This window comes from Alligator mississippiensis, chromosome 1, assembly GCF_030867095.1.
Source record: "Alligator mississippiensis isolate rAllMis1 chromosome 1, rAllMis1, whole genome shotgun sequence".
Classification (NCBI taxonomy): Eukaryota; Metazoa; Chordata; order Crocodylia; family Alligatoridae; genus Alligator; species Alligator mississippiensis.
This window is the reverse complement of record NC_081824.1, coordinates 217,647,209-217,664,122: the sequence shown is the minus strand read 5'-3', so window position 1 is coordinate 217,664,122 and position 16,914 is coordinate 217,647,209. Positions and strand designations below refer to the sequence as shown.

At 46.3% G+C, this 16,914-nt stretch overlaps 1 long non-coding RNA gene across 1 annotated transcript; it reads right to left on the bottom strand.

Annotated features, from left to right (window-relative positions):
• Positions 1 to 2,216: 2,216 nt before the first annotated feature.
• On the bottom strand, positions 2,217 to 15,252 carry LOC132250065 (uncharacterized). Its single transcript, XR_009461661.1, has 3 exons — positions 15,214 to 15,252; positions 8,567 to 8,721; positions 2,217 to 2,651 (listed from the first exon to the last, which is right to left on the bottom strand). It is a non-coding gene; the product is annotated as an uncharacterized LOC132250065 (long non-coding RNA).
• Between the last annotated feature and the right edge of the window lie 1,662 nt (positions 15,253 to 16,914).

Below are 16,914 nucleotides of genomic sequence, written 5' to 3'. Positions count from 1 at the left end.
TAGCTGTATGGAAATGGGACAGAGAAGAGCGAAGGGAAACTGAAGAGCAGGTTCACTACTTCAAAGAGACAAAAAAATGTTGTCCAGTTACAGCACTGGCCTACTAAAGTGTTTTGAAGATGATACACAATAAAGATTCAGGGACATAGGTGCCTTAGACAGATCAATAGAAAGGGGCACTATAGTGAGTGGCAAGAAGGGTAGGAAACCTTCTAAGAGAACAAATAGACTTGCGTGTCTATATTTTCCATTGCGCATAAATAAACCTAGCTCTGCTGTGGAACAGAAGCTAGAACACTTTGTACATGAATCACCAAAGGTTCAGGCCTGATAAAATTAACTCAGTTGTATATATTTAGAGTTTGATGCCTTAGGCCTCATGATTCTGAGGTACTTGGAAAACCTTATGCTTCAGGCTGCAGAAGTGACATTTTAGAGGTGTTGAGAAGAGACTTGACTGTCAGGAAGCAATAGCTGCTAAATTGTATGTAGATTAGAGACAGGTTTAAGCTGCCAAATTCTCAACTGCAATCTGACCATAAAGTTGAAGTATTTTATATCTAAGAGTAAAAAATAAAGATAATACAATTGCCTCGTGATTTTTAAAGCTTCTCACATAGCAAATATTATCCTTTAAATAAAAATTGGGAATCCTTCTGACCCTTCATAAACATGTTGAATTGCGTTCAACCTGTACACATTTTTTATTCAATTTTTCAGCTCAGCTACTGGAGGAAAATGAAGAAAAGCGTGGCAACAACAGGGTCCCCAGCACACAGCAGATAGCAGAATCCTTCAAAACTGAAAAAAAGGAACACACATTCACACTATTTTACACTCAGTGGAACACAGCCAGAGGATGTCATTGAGGCCAACCAGGTAATCCTTTAATCAAAGAGGAATCGGGAAAACAATACTAGACAGCCTTAGTTGTTGTTATTGTTAAATGGGTGGGCCTCCATGGACCACACAAATCAGCCAGCCCAAGGTGAGCTTCATTCACCACAGATATTCTCGATGCAGAAAACGTCTGGATTGTGCTCTCATTTTTCCATATTTATCTGGATTTTGTTCCATATTTACATCAAGGAACCTGCCAGCCTACTACTTTGCGAGATATTTTGACAAGGGTGGCCCCAATTCTCTTACCCTTATTCATGTCAAGCAGCTTTATGCCATAAGTATTGCCACTGATTTCAGCATGCATCATCCAATCTCGACAATGGGGCCCAATCCATCGCCATTAGTAAAAAGTCTCTCTAGATCAGGTGCAGCGAAACACAGTTAGTATGGAAAGTCATCTTCCCGTGAGGCCGAAATGTGCAAAGCATTATACACATAGCCAAGAGATGAAACACAGCTCTTCAAAGCTACTTTGAGCAATGTTTCAATATGCTTAACAGTTTAGTCTTTGCAATAGATTTTGACATCAAACACAATGAAAGGGGAGACAGAGCCTGGAGACAGATCAAAAGGCACAGCCATGAGCTCTGGATGTCTTTCTTTTTATTCTTGTCAGCAGGAACCCACATTCCTTTGTGCCACAGCTCCAAATGACAGAAGTACCTGCTCCACAGAGCTCACCATAAAAGATTAAACACATAACAAAAAGATCTGGGAATCTCCAAGGAAGAATCAACTAACACTGAGTTATAGGTAGGGTAACCATAATAATTTTAGGGAAATCCAGGACAGGGTAAGGAAATCTGGAACTGGGGCCACTGGGGTGTGACAGCACATGTGCATGCATGCAAATACCCTGACCCCATAGCTCCAAGGAGCAGGGCCAGGCAGGACAGTGTGGCACACACCCAAACACAGCCCTGACCCCATGGCTCCTAGGAGTGTGACCAGGAGGACCAATGCAGGACACACATGTGCATGCAAGCATGCACCCCCAACGTCACGGGTCCCAGAAGCGGGTCAGGCAAGAGTGCAGAAGCACATGGCTGAGCTCCATTCCCCACATGCAGAGACTGGACCCGGCTAGGAGCAGCTCCTGTGTGGCACCCCCTGAGCTCCTCAAGCCCACACTGGATGGCCACATGGCTCCTCTCACTGCTGCTGACACCTGGCTGGTGTCACAGTCCCAGGGCAGAGCCCAGAGCCTGGAGCTGTCCCCCAAGCAGGCATCCCCAGCAGCCAGGTGGATGGGCGGGGGAGAGAGAAATCTGTACCCTTAAAGGCAGGGCTCTGAGCTGCCCCCACCCCCAGGAAATCCCCATCCTCACCTGGGCTCTGAGTGGTGACAGTAGTAGGTCTTCCCTGGTCCCAACTCTGCTGGGCTGTAAGCCGGGAGTCACTTGCCCAGTAAAGTCAATCAGGAGCTGGACATGTGCACGCAGGTTTACGCCAATCTGGGATTTTTGCTCCAGTTTTCTCCAGTGGCTGGGACTCTGAGACAGCCTATGAAATCCAGGACTGTCCCAGCCAATCTAGAATGTATGGTCACTCTAGTTATAGGGGTTGTTGTTGCTGGCTTCACTTTGGCATTTTAGTAGAAATTTGTCTTTCAAATAACTTTAAAGCAGAAAACAGGGTTGCTTGTCCAGCTGCCTCTCTCAGCGATTCCATGCATAAGAGCTAACTTGGAAAGAAGCAGTGGCTTTATGGCCCTTCCAGTCCGACATTCCTAAGATGCAACTGAAAAGCTAATGGACACAAGGAAAGAATTATATAGCTAAGCCAACACTGGTCCCATCTCTAAGGAGACATGTGGAACCAATCTCAAGAGACATCAAGTTTCAAGTGTAATTTTATGAATCCGAGAGTTTACATACATAATTTTGCACAACCATAGCTCTTGCCCACACCGATTTCCTACATGTAGTTTGCATGTGTGTGCAACAACTCACATTGTCCACCTGCATTTTTACAGCTAAACTAGAGACTTCGATTTGTAAACCATAGAGGAAACAAGAGACTAGATACTCAGCAGAGGGAAAAAGTAAAATCCTTGGAATTTAACAGATCTATGCCAATTAACACCAGCTGAGGGTCATCGGGTCCAATATGCACAAATCTGAGTCTGTGTACAGGCACTCAAAAGTGCATACCTTGTATGTAGTGGTCAAGCAGAAGCTCACAAATCTGTAAAATGGTGTCACTTCTTTACTGCACAGGGACATGATGAGGTGTTCAGAGACTATGATAAGTGGGGCCATATTTAGTACACTGATAGTATTTGAATGTGTCTCTCGTATCTATGAAAGGGATGTGAACATAGTATTAGCCAAGATTAACAGTATTAACACTGTTTTTCTAGTGTTCAGAGTTACTGATGTAAGTAATCCACAGTAGCAAAAGAACTGTCAGGAAACGGTATATTTGGTTAAGCAAGCAGAAACTTCCCCTTCAGTAAAACAGTAAGAATCAGTAGCTTAGTATGTGGATGGACATCAATTCTTAGTATGTGGGTCAATAGGAAAAAAGCCTCCAGTATAAGCTTTGGAGAAAGAACAGTTTCTGTACTGACTATGAAGCGATAGGGCCTGCAGCTGCATAGCAAAGATGCATGTTTTCATTTTGGCAAGTAAGGGAGAGTTATGGGGGATGACAATATATTAGGCAATATTTCCAAGTGGAAACATTAATTTCTAGCTGAGACTGCAGGAGTTGAGAATTGGGAGACTGGACAATCACTACAAACCCCACGGATTTTCTCCCTCCCATCTCAGTGATATGGGGCTTAGTTCTGCAGTTGAATTTGTGCTATAGTCCAGATTCTCTTTTCATTGCAGGGGCTGGGGAATTTAATTTTAAGTACTGGAAGTGTATTTTTAAAAATACATAGAGCAGAAATTAAGAGAAACCTAATGCCCATTAAATAGCCTCAGACCAAATTCTCATTCTGACAAGTCATTTTATGCCACACTGATAATGGAAAGGAGTGGATTAAAATAAGACAAAACATAAATCATTCCCACTAAACAAACTTTCACTAGGGCTGTGCAAAGCTTCAGTACCTGATTCGATTCTGCAGAGATTCGGCCTGATTCGGTGGCTGAATCTCTGAATCCGAATTGAATCACGGGACACTTTAATCTCTCTGAATCGATTTGGAGAGATTTGGACAGATTCAGAGATCCAGACGTAGATACAGCTTTAAATGATTTTTCTACATACCTCTAGGTAGCAGGGCCTCTGAACGCTGTGGTGCTGGAGCAGATGCAGTGTCCCACAGTAGCATGGGGGGCTTCCCACTGTGCTTGGCAGCAGACCTGGAAGTGGACCAGAAGCACTTCTGGGTCCACCAAGGAGTGTTTCTCCCCCCTCCCCCCCACAACCCCCAGCTCAGTGACTGGTGGTTCCTGGATCTAGGGGGGCACCCAGGGTCCCCCTGCAGTCGGTCGCTGAGCCAGGGAGGCATGGGGAGACCCACAGCGCACTCCCCAGCAGACCCGGAAGTGGGCCGGAATTACTTCCGATCCACTTCCAGGTTCGCTGCCAAGAACACTGGAGAGCCCCCCTGCGTTGCTGTGGGGCGCTCCATCCACCCCACCACCACAGCAACCATAAGCTGCACTGCTACCTCAAGGTATGTAGAAAAAACTTTTAAAGCTGTGCCTGTGTACAAATCGCAGATTCACCGAATCAACATCAAATCGTCAGATTCAGATTCAGCCGAATCAAATCAGGGACAGTGATCCGAATCAACAGATCAAATCACTGTCCCTGATTTAGGCCAAATCCAAATCTGAATTGAATAGGGCCCATTTCACACACCTACTTTACACTACTAGGAATGTCAAGGGCTTAAAGGAGCATTGGAATGATGTAGCTTTGATGGTCCAGAAATTATGTGACAATCAAGGGTTTTATTTCAATGATATCTTTTACTGGACCAGCTGTATGGTTGAGATAAACTTATACAAGCTTTTGAAGACCTGATTAAGAATGCTTTGCATTTGAAAGTTTGCCTAACTTTATCCCAACCATGCAGTTGGTTGAATCAAGAAAGATATCACTGAAAAAACCCTTGCCTCTTACAAGGGTTTAAAGGGCTCTTAGTATAAATAAGAATCCTATCCTGTGTATGTAAAGGAAATAGAAATAAATGAAATTCAAGTCTACATAGATTTTTATCATCCATGTAAAACTATATCTAAACTGCTGCAAGGCTAAATAAAAACAACACACTGTGGAGGATTATCATTTTCAATCTCTTTCACAATCACAGTTCTTGATCTAACAGGCCAACCAAAGGGCTGTGTAGAGAGAGGATTAAGATGTGTAGAGAGGTGATTCTGTATATTGTACAACTATTATTAGATTTTCAGAATCACTGGCAAGTGTGTCAACACAATCCATGGGAAGCATATACTCAAAACAAAACAAAAAACTAGACTCTGTGGCACAGTAGAGCTTTAGAGACAGTGACTGTCCCACAGTTTCTAATATTTCATATTCAGAGAACCAGGTTCCTACGTACATGCAGGAAGAAACTGAGGTTTAACTCATCCCAAAGGTGGCCATTTGTATATGCTAATATCAATACTGTTTTTTAGTGGAGATAACTAGAGAAAAAGCATAATAATTTTATCCATTTGGGAGCTACAATTAGCAAGCTGCATTCAAGTCTGCTCTGAATACTATTATATCATAAAAAACCCAAAGCACTTCTCCTAAGCATTTCTAATTAGCAATATTCTTTTTTATGTGATTTCTCTTGTCCATTTTCTCACTGTTCATTCATTGTATCTGTAAAGTGTTTGGGTTAGTACACATGACACAATTACCATGGACTAATTTACTCTGGATTTTAATCTGTGGTAAATATACTCCATAATAAAGGATGGACATTTGGGCCAGCTTTCCCAAGCTGGCTACCTTCAGTAGGCACTGTGATGGCACCTGGCCATTAGTTGAAAGGGTTGGCATTAAGCCAGTGGCAGCCTTAGGATGAATCTGATTAGAGGAATGTATACTGGACTCTTACATCAGTGAAACTTATACCAGCATTTAGTTACTCCTCATTTACTTAGGAGTGGAATGATTTACACTGCTGTAAGGCAGTGCATCATGTACCTATTTCACTTTTATATATTTTGGAGGGGTGGACAAACTATGACCTGTGGGCCATATCCAGTCTGCCAATTGATCCTATCTGGCCTGCCAGCTGCCGCTCAGAGCCTGAGGAGGGAGGGCTGCACCCCATGCTGCTCCGTTCTACCGCAGCTGGAGCCAGCCCAGGCTGCACAGTGTGAAGACTCCTCCACACTCTCTCCCCCCACCCCAGCTTCCTGTTGGCACTGTGACTACCCACCAGCAGCCATGCCCGCATGGAACACGGTGCAATGCAGCACGCCAACTAGCCATCCCACCTGCCTGCTTGCCTGCCATGTTCAGCCGCTGCCGCCACAGTGCCACTAGTCTTTGATGGCCACAAGGGGCACGTGGCCCAGGACAGCCACCCCTGACTTTCCCAGTGTGGTGTGGCAAGGGCAGCAGCTGTTTGCAGTGGGTGGGTAGTGGGACAGCTACTTGTTATGCTGCATTGCACCCCATCCTGTGAGGGTCTGGTTACTATAGCTACAGAGCCAGGACGGCACAGTCCCAACAGGAAGCTGGTGGGGGGAAAGCATGTGGGGGGTATGGAGGAGTCTGCATACTGTATGGCCTGGCACCAGTTGTGACAGAGCAAAGCAGTGCAGTGTTTAGCCTTCCTTCCTCAGGCTCCTGGCACTAGCCAGTGGGCTGGACAGGGTCAGTTTCTCCCCCCCCCAGGGCATTCTGGGAACCATGGTTTTGGGAAATGTAGTTTCTGCTGATGGGTGAGATGTCACCTCATTTTTTTTCCACCAAAAACTGGTGGGGGTTTTATGGCTGCTTGACATATGTGTCAGACTCAGAAAAATGAAGTGACATCTTTCCTCATCAGCAGTGAACTCCAGCTGCTGCTCCTGTAACACCACTGTTGCTCTGCTGTCCAACCTGCTGGAGACTCCATAGCCAGGGTGCTGTGCAGGCTACGTATGCCCCTGACCTCTATATTCTCTTGCAGTCTGCAGTGTAAACATGCTATAAATGACTTGGTAGCACAAATCTCACCCAAAAGACAGGAGGAGGAGAAACAGTGCCACAGAGCAGTGAAGTGACTTTCTCAAAGCCACAAAGCAGGTCAGTAGATGATTAGGGAATGGAACCCAGGCATACCACCTACCAGGGCAAAACTCTGCCTTTTGCTACTGTTGCCACTTCCAGAGACATTTCTTCTAGCCCCTCTGCTGCTGGTTCACCAGTATAAAGAAAGATTTGTAAATGAAACACAAAAATCAGAAATACATACCATATTTCATAGTGTATAGGGCGACATATTGTAAAAGTCGACCCCATATTTCTGTAAAAAAAAAAGTTAGGCTTTTTGTATGTCTGGTGTTTAATTTAACCCTGCTTCAGTGTGTGAGGCACTAGAAGCCCAGGTGGGCTTCTGGGAGAGGTGGCATGCTGGTGGGCTTCCAGGAAGTTAGATTGGGCTCCTGGGAGCTTGGGAAGCACCTGGCCTGCTAGCAGCCCACCTGGGCAGCCCTAGGGGATGCTGCCACCATGGAGGTAAGAACCAGCCCTCCCCACAGCTCAGGGGCTGCCCGGTCCAGCATCAGCTTGCCCCCTGGCCCAGGGCAGGTGGGGAGACTCCACTGAAAGTAGGATTGGGTCGCTGCTTCTGCCTTCAGCAGGCACCTGTGGCTGGCAGGACACCAAAGTAACAATGCCCAGGCATTCCCTATGAACTGCTCAGAAGCAGATGAAATGCCAAAAGGGAATTGATTATAGAAGTATAATTCTTTTTGAGTGTTTATTGTGAGGTATTTGCAAGATGCAGGATCCATTTTAATTTGGAGGGCATTACTCAAATCCAATTTACCAAAGCATTTTCCTTTAGTAAGAGCCGCAAACAAATTTTCAGCGCAAGGCAAAAGATACTGGACAGCATGTAATACTGGATTCAGTGTCATTTTGAAGTCACCACAAATTCAGATGATATGAAGAGCCATCCTGCTAGACCACTGGAACAATGGGTATAGTCCATTCACTGTGTGCAACTGGTGACAACACCCTACTGCTTACCGAACGGTCTAAATGAGCTTCCACTAGGGGTCACAGAGCATAAAGTATAACTCTGGACTTACAATATTTTGTTTGGCTTCCAGGCTTGATTCTGAGCTGCACTAGGATGGTGCTCATCTGCCCAAGGTCCATTTCAAAAACCTTGAAATGGTCTTTCAGAATTTCTTGAAGGCCCTGAAGTGTCTTTCTGAATGAATTGGACTGAAATCAAGTCACTCTCAGCTTCTCAAGTCAAGATCTGCCAAACAACGTTGGAGAGCTTCCTTCAGTCGAGTACAAGGGTAAATGGGCTCACTGCCTATCTAGTTGAACAATCACTCAAAGTACCCATTTTGGGTTAACTTTGTCCAGTGTAAGTGCATATACTTTTATTTAGTATCAGTTTGCTATTCTTATTTCTCTGCAAAGACTTTGGCTGTGACTATAGCAGCCATTGTAACCCCAACTGGGTGCTCATATTGGGCCTCTTAAGTGCATATAATAATAAAGTTTTTCTTACTGTTCTGGATCATTTAGGCTGTGGCTCCAAGCATCAAGACAAATGAAGATCCCATCCTCATTGCCAAATAGTAATGGCTTGTGGCTTGACTGTGGTGGGCAGATTAGACTAGCAGCATGTACCACACAGTTCAGATCACTGGTAACTTTACTGTTCTGAACAGAAACCAAAATGGAAAGTAAAAATGGTGCCTAGGAGGCACACAGGCTAACCACATTTTAAAAAGCAGTACCATATATAATGACTAATGCACTATGTATCACATTTACTGAAGTATTTCTCAATATTTTTTTCATAAAATAGAGGGTGGTTATTTCAGAGATCTGATTTTATAATGATGGGTTGTCTACTTTAGGAAGGGTGATGTACTCATACAACAGGTTTAGAGAACTTGTGGCTTGCTGTGTCGCTATTAAACAGGAAATAAATTATTAAAAAAACATGAATCCTATAATTAAGTTTACATGGAGTAAGAATAATTGACAGTTCAGGCTGTGAACAAGTGTTCAAAACACCCAACTCAGGTTAGGCAGCTTGCTTTGAGCTGCCTGAATCTGAATCAGGTTCTGCCACATGCCAGGATTTGTGTGGGAAGCTCAAAGTAAGTAAGTGGGGCATGGGGAGAGGGTACTTCCCAGTTGGGGGAAGTAGTTGGTGAGGGGGCGCGTAGCTAGTAGGTGGGCTCTCTCAGCCCTGGGGCTGCGCTGTGAATGCTTACAGGATGTTTCATTAGGATGGATTAACCCATTTTAGATCTGGCTAACCCAGGCCAATCTAAAATTAGTTCATTTCTGAGGTGAACTAACTTTAGATTGGGAGCCCCGTTCTTTAGGACAATTTAAGCCCTGTGAATGCTTGCATGCTCATCCATTTAGATTGCCCTAAGCTCATTTAGGGTGATCTAAATGTAATGCTAGTATATACCTTCATCTGCTTAATTCTGCCCCAGAAGTGTACAGTGTGTGGTGGGAGATGCAAATGCAGCTGTAGGGACAGTTAAGCCCAGGCTCTGTAGTGACTCTTCCAAGGAATCAGAATGCACAGGCCTAGCAGAAGCACCTGCACATATGAGGACAAAACTGTCAGTGTTGCTCCTGTCTGGATGCATACAGTATAAATCATAGGGATTTTCCACGTAGTTCAATAATAATCCCTTTATTCATGGAACCTATAACAGCTCTCATTGCATAAAAAAGAGATAGGACTCAGGTGGGTCAGACATAAGGGATTCTTTATTTATAACCCTAAACCCAGAGGGCATGTCTACACATGCACTTTAATGTGCATTAGACTATTTTAATGCACATTAAAGCTTCACTAAAAACTGTGGTGTACCTATATATGAGGACTGAGGCTGCTCCAACATACTGGAATTCCACTGTGTCAGAGCAGACTTGCTTAAATCGAGACTGCTGGAGCATGGCAATTGCCGTACTCCAGCAGCCTCCTGCATCTCATGTATCAGCATCCCCATGCTTAAAAATGGCGGCAAGGGTGCTTGAACCAAAGCTTGTTGAATGAGGTTTAGTTCATGTACCCCCACTGCCATTTTTAAGCACAGGGATGCTAATACAGGAGACATGGTGGTGCTTTAATTAGGGTGGCTCTTGGAGCTTAAAGCATCACCTCCTCCCCAACCCATGTAAAAGTGCCTGTGCTTTTTAATTAGTGTGCATTAAAATAGGTTAATGCGCATTAGGTGTCACTTTAAAACCATGCTCTTTAGTTAATGTTCATTAAGACAAGCTACTGTGCATTTTCCTAGTACTTCACAATGGAGGTACTAGATTTAATGTGTGTTAACTAAAGCATGATAATGCACATGTCAGTGTGCCCAGAAACAAAGCATATCTCCCTCTACCTTGAACACTGAAGCACGCAGTTTGCAATACAAAGTGGAATGCAAACTGTCTAAGTCTTGGACTAAATCAAGCTATCAAGGAATGGACTGTGGACTGCACTGGTAGTGTAACTAGGGGTGGGCAAGTGGAGCATCAGCCTCAGGTGCCAACTTAGAAAGGGTGAAAGATTGATGGCTGCCAGGGTGCGCAAACTGCTTGTCAAGCCTAATCAATTATGTCTAGCAAATAATTTGTGCCCATTTAAAACAAAGAAAGTATTTTCTTTTAGGAACATTTGAATGTCTGACTTCACCAGTCTAGAGCCTACCTTTGAAAGGGATGTGAAAGAGAAGCCTCTAGTAGCTACATATTATAAATATGCACGAACTCTAATCCTCAACAGCGACATATATTTTCTAAGTCTTTGCAAGAAACACAACTTAATTCCCCGAGGACTAAACGTCTACAATCCCCTGACTACTACACACAACTCCAAATATGCTTCACAGCTATGCGGGAGAACTTCAGAGAAAATTAGAAATCATCTACTTCACCTACTCTACTCCAAAAGAGACCAACTCAGGAAGGAAATCACCATATACTACAACAACTTAAGACAAAAATTCCATTCATGTTCCCTGACAATATACAGTGGATACAAAGAGACTACGAAAAACTTTCTACAGCATTCATCCTACATAAAAAGAAGAAATGGAACAAATTACTCCAAGAACAAGCTCCCCAGCCACAAAACAACCATCAGAGGAACAACACCAACACCTTACGACCTTCCAACCTCAAACTCGATGAAACTGAAAGCAGCAACCAACCCACAAATATTATCAATCTCTCCACACACACACACACTTACCAAAACTGAAAAATCTGTCCTTTCTAAAGGCCTAAATTTCTGTCCAGAAAAATACCCTAATAAAATACTTCAATGTGGAGAACTAGAAGAATTCTTCCGACGCCTGCGCCTCAAGGAATATTTCCACGACCAAACTGAACCCACTCCCAACAACAACTCATCCTCTGACAACATTCAGGAAAGGATCAATGCCAACAAGCCCAAAAAAAATCAGATTGGACACCTCACAGTGGACGAAACCCTAACCTTGACTGCTACATTGACTGCTTCAGGGAAAGAATGAACAATGAAATAATCAGCAACACACGCCACCACAACAACCTCTCTCTACCAGAGAAAAAGGCCATAGAATCTCTAAGATCTAACCACCAAATAGTAATAAAACCAGCAGATAAAGGAGCCATAGTCATCCTAAACCTTGAGAATTACATAAAGGAAGCCAACAGACAGCTCTCTGACACCACCTACTACAAAGAACTACAAGAAGATCCTACTCCCCTTTTCACCAAAAAAACTCAACAATACCATCAAATCATTTCCATCAAGACTACAAGAAAAACTACAGACCTTTATCCCCCCACTACCTAACCCAGGGACTTTTTACATGCTCCCTAAAATCCACAAACAAGGGAACCCTGGCAGACCTATCATATCCAACCACAGGACCCTAACCGAGGAAATATCAGGTTTCGTTGAATCAATCCTAAAACCACTTGTCACCCACAGAGCAAGTTTTGTACAAGACACCACAGACTTTCTACGGAAACTTAAAAACGTAGACCACCTTCCCAGCAACACACTCCTAGCCACCATGGACGTTACCAACCTATATACCAACATCCCACACCAGGATGGCATCCATGCCTGCCTTACATATCTACAGGAACAAGATTACAACACAGAATACAGGCCCAAAGATATTACTGACCTTATACACTTCATCCTCACACACAATTTCACTTTTAATAACCAACACTTCCTCCAGATGATGGGAACAGCTATGGGCACTAAAATGGCCCCACAGTATGCCAACCTTTTTATGAGCCACCTGGAAGAAGACTTCCTCAAGAACTGCACCATCAAACCCTTGCTATACTTAAGATACATCGATGACATCTTCATCATTTGGAGTGAGAACCTGCAATCTCTGATTGAATTCCATCAGAAATTCAACAGTCACCATCCCTCCATCCGACTTTCTTTAGAATACTGCAGCACCAACATCCCCTTTTTAGATACACTGATCAGTATCCAGAAGGGTAAAATACAGACTACAGTATACAAGAAACCCACAGACCAACATACATATCTGCACAGAACCAGCAATCACCCGAAACACACCAAAAAAGCTGTGATATACAGCCAAGCCCTCAGATACCACCGCATCTGTACTAAAGAGAACACCCAGGATTGCCACCTCACCAATCTTAAAAAGGCTTTCACCCAGCAAGGACACTCCTCCAGAGAGGTAGATCGCACGTTTGAAAGAGCCACCTGGATACCACGTGAAGAACTGCTGCAGTATGTCGCAGGGCACCTCGGTACCCTGCTCCTGGAAAGGAGAAACTGCCAGGGAGCGAGTGAGTGCGCCCTGGCCTGACATAACGAGCCCAGCTGAGGCTTGCTCAGGTAATGAGCGCAGCTGCGGGTTGCCGGAGCAACCAAGGGGAGCCAGCTGGCCAGAAGGGGGCAGGGCCTGGCCCTTATAAAGCCCAGGGCCGAAGCCAGGCTGGCAGTTCTCTGCCAGCAGCTGGAGAGGCAGGAGCTCACTCAGCCAAGCTATGGGGAGAAGTCTGAGGGGCAAGTACAGCTCATGATAGCCCTGAGAGGATTGGGCACTAAAGGTTTAGCCAGGGGGCTTTATGTTTGCGTTACAGCCAAGAGGCTTGAGTTTGTTTGGCTCTGTTATTACACCCGGAGGCTTGGGTGAGGCTGTAGGGGTTGGAGGAGGCCTCAATCACAGGGACCCCAGAGAGTGTGGGGTGCCCTAGCGCCAAGAGGGCGCATTATTTTCATAGCACCAGGGAAGGCGCAGCTCACACGCCAGTGCGTGAGCAACTGGCAGCGAGGAGCGCGGCCAGTGGGTCGCGGGCGCAACCAGTAGGTTGCAGACGGGGGACCGAGACCCCGGATTGCGTGCGGGGTACATAGACCCCAGCCCCAGGGAGAGGGGCGATCTGATTGAGAAGCCCTGTGGGGGCACGGTGAGCCCCAAAGAGGGGGAGCGCCATTGTATATGATTGAGAAGCCCCGTGGGGGTGCGGCGAGCCCCAAAGAGGGGGAGCGCCATACTGAGGAGCCCTAGAGAGAGGGGCAATTACTGAGGAGCCCGAGACAGGCATAGCGAGCCCGGCCGCAGGCTAGTGCGGTAACACCCCTCAGACCGAGGCCCGGCGCTGCGGTTGCCCCAAGAAGACAGGGAGTAGCAGTGTGGTGAGCCGGGGTCAGAGAGGGTACCCGTGCGGTTGGCCGGAAGGGCCGGGGCCCGCTAGGGAGTCCCTGAGCGGGACCACACCATCGGGAGAGTCCCAGTGAGAGGCTGGGTACGAGAGAGAGAGCCCAGAGTGGGCTACACTTTAGAGGAGGCCCGGGAAGCGGGCGTACAGACCTAACAACGTCCATTACATCTGCGAGGCTTGGGGCGTGGTATTAGGGGCTGGTAGGAGCCACGCATAGCCCATAAGGCTAGGGTGTCCGGGGAACACCCACCATATCGGGAGACCCCCAGGGGGTCCGGAAGAACCGCGGGGACAGAGGTCCCGAGTAGCCGTGCCCAGGGAAGACACAAGGCAGCCTCCCAACATTACATTGACCAACAAGACGTGGCGGGCGTGAATTAGAGGGTGTCTTGGGCCGGCCTGACATGGAGCGAGGGACCTCAAAGGAGATCACGGCCCTCCGCAAGGACCTCGCCGTGACACAGTACAGAAGAAAACCCCCCACAAATCACACACCGCTTGTTATGACATATCACCCCTCCCTTGAACCTGTACGGAAAATCCTCAAAAAATTGCAACCCATACTAGACAGAGTCCCTATTCTTAAAAAGATCTTCCCAGAGCCACCCATCCTAGCCTTTAAACAAGCATTGAACCTCGCCAACCTCATCACCAGAAGCAAACTTCCTCAAGCCCAGAACACACCAAAAGGATCCAGACGGTGCCAGGACAAGAAATGCAAAACCTGCCAACACATCTCCACCACCCCCACTATTGCTACACCCCACAACAGAGCCATCAGCATCCCAGGATCTTACAGCTGCACCTCCAGGAATGTAGTATACCTCATCCAATGTACCAGATGCCCTGATAGAAGATATGTAGGAGAGACCAGACAACAGCTGCGCACCAGAATAAACGCACACCGAAAATCCATCAAAGACAGAAACACCCAATTACGGGTGGGAGCACATTTCTCACAGGAGGGCCTGCTGGATACTAGAGATCATGGACTAAACATAGACACTGGATTTTTGATACATTATAATCTGCCTGGCAACTGACTCCCCAGCCCCTGGCTTCTTTACTTTTCATTCCATCCAGGAAGAGCACACACCAACTGCTGACACTTCCTTAGCCTGACAAAGGGTTTTTGAACCCGAAACCTTGCTTCATAACTATTCTCCAACCATTTGGGTTGGTCTAATAAAAGATATCAAATTCACCCAAGGAACCTTGTCTGCCTATGTCCTTAGACCAACACGGCTACAACCTAAACCCCTGAACTCTAATCCCACACTCAGGCTCAGTCTTTGGGTATTTTGTATTCACTGAATGCAAAGGACAGGGTGTCACCTGGTGATTCTGAGCAAATAGTTTCCATAGTTTTTATAGTTCTCCTGATTACTTCCTGGCTTATTTTTTTTAAAAAATACCACCCTCAAATTGCCCAGAAAACAATCAAAATCACTGAAGGCCAGCTCCTATTCCACTTACCAGATGCTTAAGTGTGATCCTCTTTACTGTTTCAGCTCTAAAAAATACAAAATGCAAAAGATGGATGAGTCCTTACACACCTTTTCACTGTCTTCTGTGACTTAGGCCCCCTCTACATGTTACACTTAAGATGTGATTAATCAGGTAATTCTGCCTTAAGATGTGACCCAGCTACACAGTCAACCAAATAATGGTGTGATAAAACAAGCAATAAGATACAAAGTTATTCCACAAAAAATGTAATAACTTTGTAGCTTGTTCTAATTAGGCCATTAATTGAATGTGTGGCCAAGTGCTCCCCTGTGGGTCTCCCAGCATTCTCCACCACTGCAAGATTTGTGAGGTACAGGGCTTGCAGCAGCACCATTAGTATGACCTATCAATGTGGTTTTGTAGCACGTTGGGGTCCCAGGGGCAGCCATGATGCCCCATGGTGGCTCCGTGACTGTGCCCTGCTCTGCCCCTGGAGTGCCTTGCCTTCTCACCCACCATGCCTTGATGGAATAATAACAATAATAGGGAGGCTGCCCATGGTTCTTCACATGGCCCCAGTTCAGCTGGGCCCTCACTGGGGCTCCCTGGCACCCTACTGGCCTCTCTGCTCCCAAACCCCTCACTGGGGCCTTCTGGTCAACTGTGCCCTTCACAGCACTCAAAGCCTTAGGGGCTAATTGTGTGGCCCCAATCCTCCCCTACACAACACCCCAAGCCTTGCAGGAGTTACAGTAATGTTGTTCTCTTGTCAGGGTTTTGCTCTCCTTGGCCACCACCCCTTTGCTCTCAGCTAGGCCTTCTAGCCCAGGCCCACTGTATTGGGCCTGGCTTTGAGGCATTAAGTCTGGTTTGGCCCTTTTGGGTGCCAGGCCCCTAGCCCCTGTCTAGTCATGCCCCTCTCGGGCACCAGGCCCTGGCCCCTATCTGGTCATGCCCCTCTCGGGTGCCCGGCCCCTGGCCCGTCTGGCTCCGTGGCCTCTCTCTGGGCTCAGAAGTCACTCAAGCCTTGATCAGCTCTCAGAGTGATCACATGCCCCTCAGGCACTAATGGGATCTCCATATACCAACTCTACAGTCCTAACCCAAACTGCAGGTGTAACTTCAACATAAACATAAACCACCAAGCTATAACTAACATAAAGGGGAAGCAGCCCTCTGCCCCTTTAAGAGGGAAAACTTTCCCTTGCCCTTCACCTAAGATAGCCTCCCAGCCCTGGGCTATCTAGTGAGCTCCCCAAGCCCCACTGGGGATCCATGTGCAGCACCACAGTCTGTTCAGGAGACCTGCTGCCAGGAGTTTTTCACCCTGTGGCTGCCAGGGAGAGACTTGCTGGCTAGCTCAGGGTCTGGTCTTATATCTTTCCAGGGCCCTTCCCCCATCTGGTCAGTCAATTGCCTAGGCTGCCTGCACTGACTGCTAATTGCCTTATTGCCCAGTTATTCCCAGGACCTGCAGCTGCTGCACCCTGCCTAGTCCCCAGAGCTACCCCTGCCCCCCATGGGCCATTTCTCTCTTAAGGGAACAGGGAGCCTCAGGCTCTCTGTTACAGGTACAAAACAGCATCCTGGTGGTTTGCCATCATTTGAGTGTAATTCAGTTTTTCAGTCCTTTTTCAAGGCTTGTACAGTAAAATTCCCTTCCACAGTGAGGAATAAACCCACCAGAAATTCCTATATAAAACCTTAATATTTCAGCAGTCTTTTGAG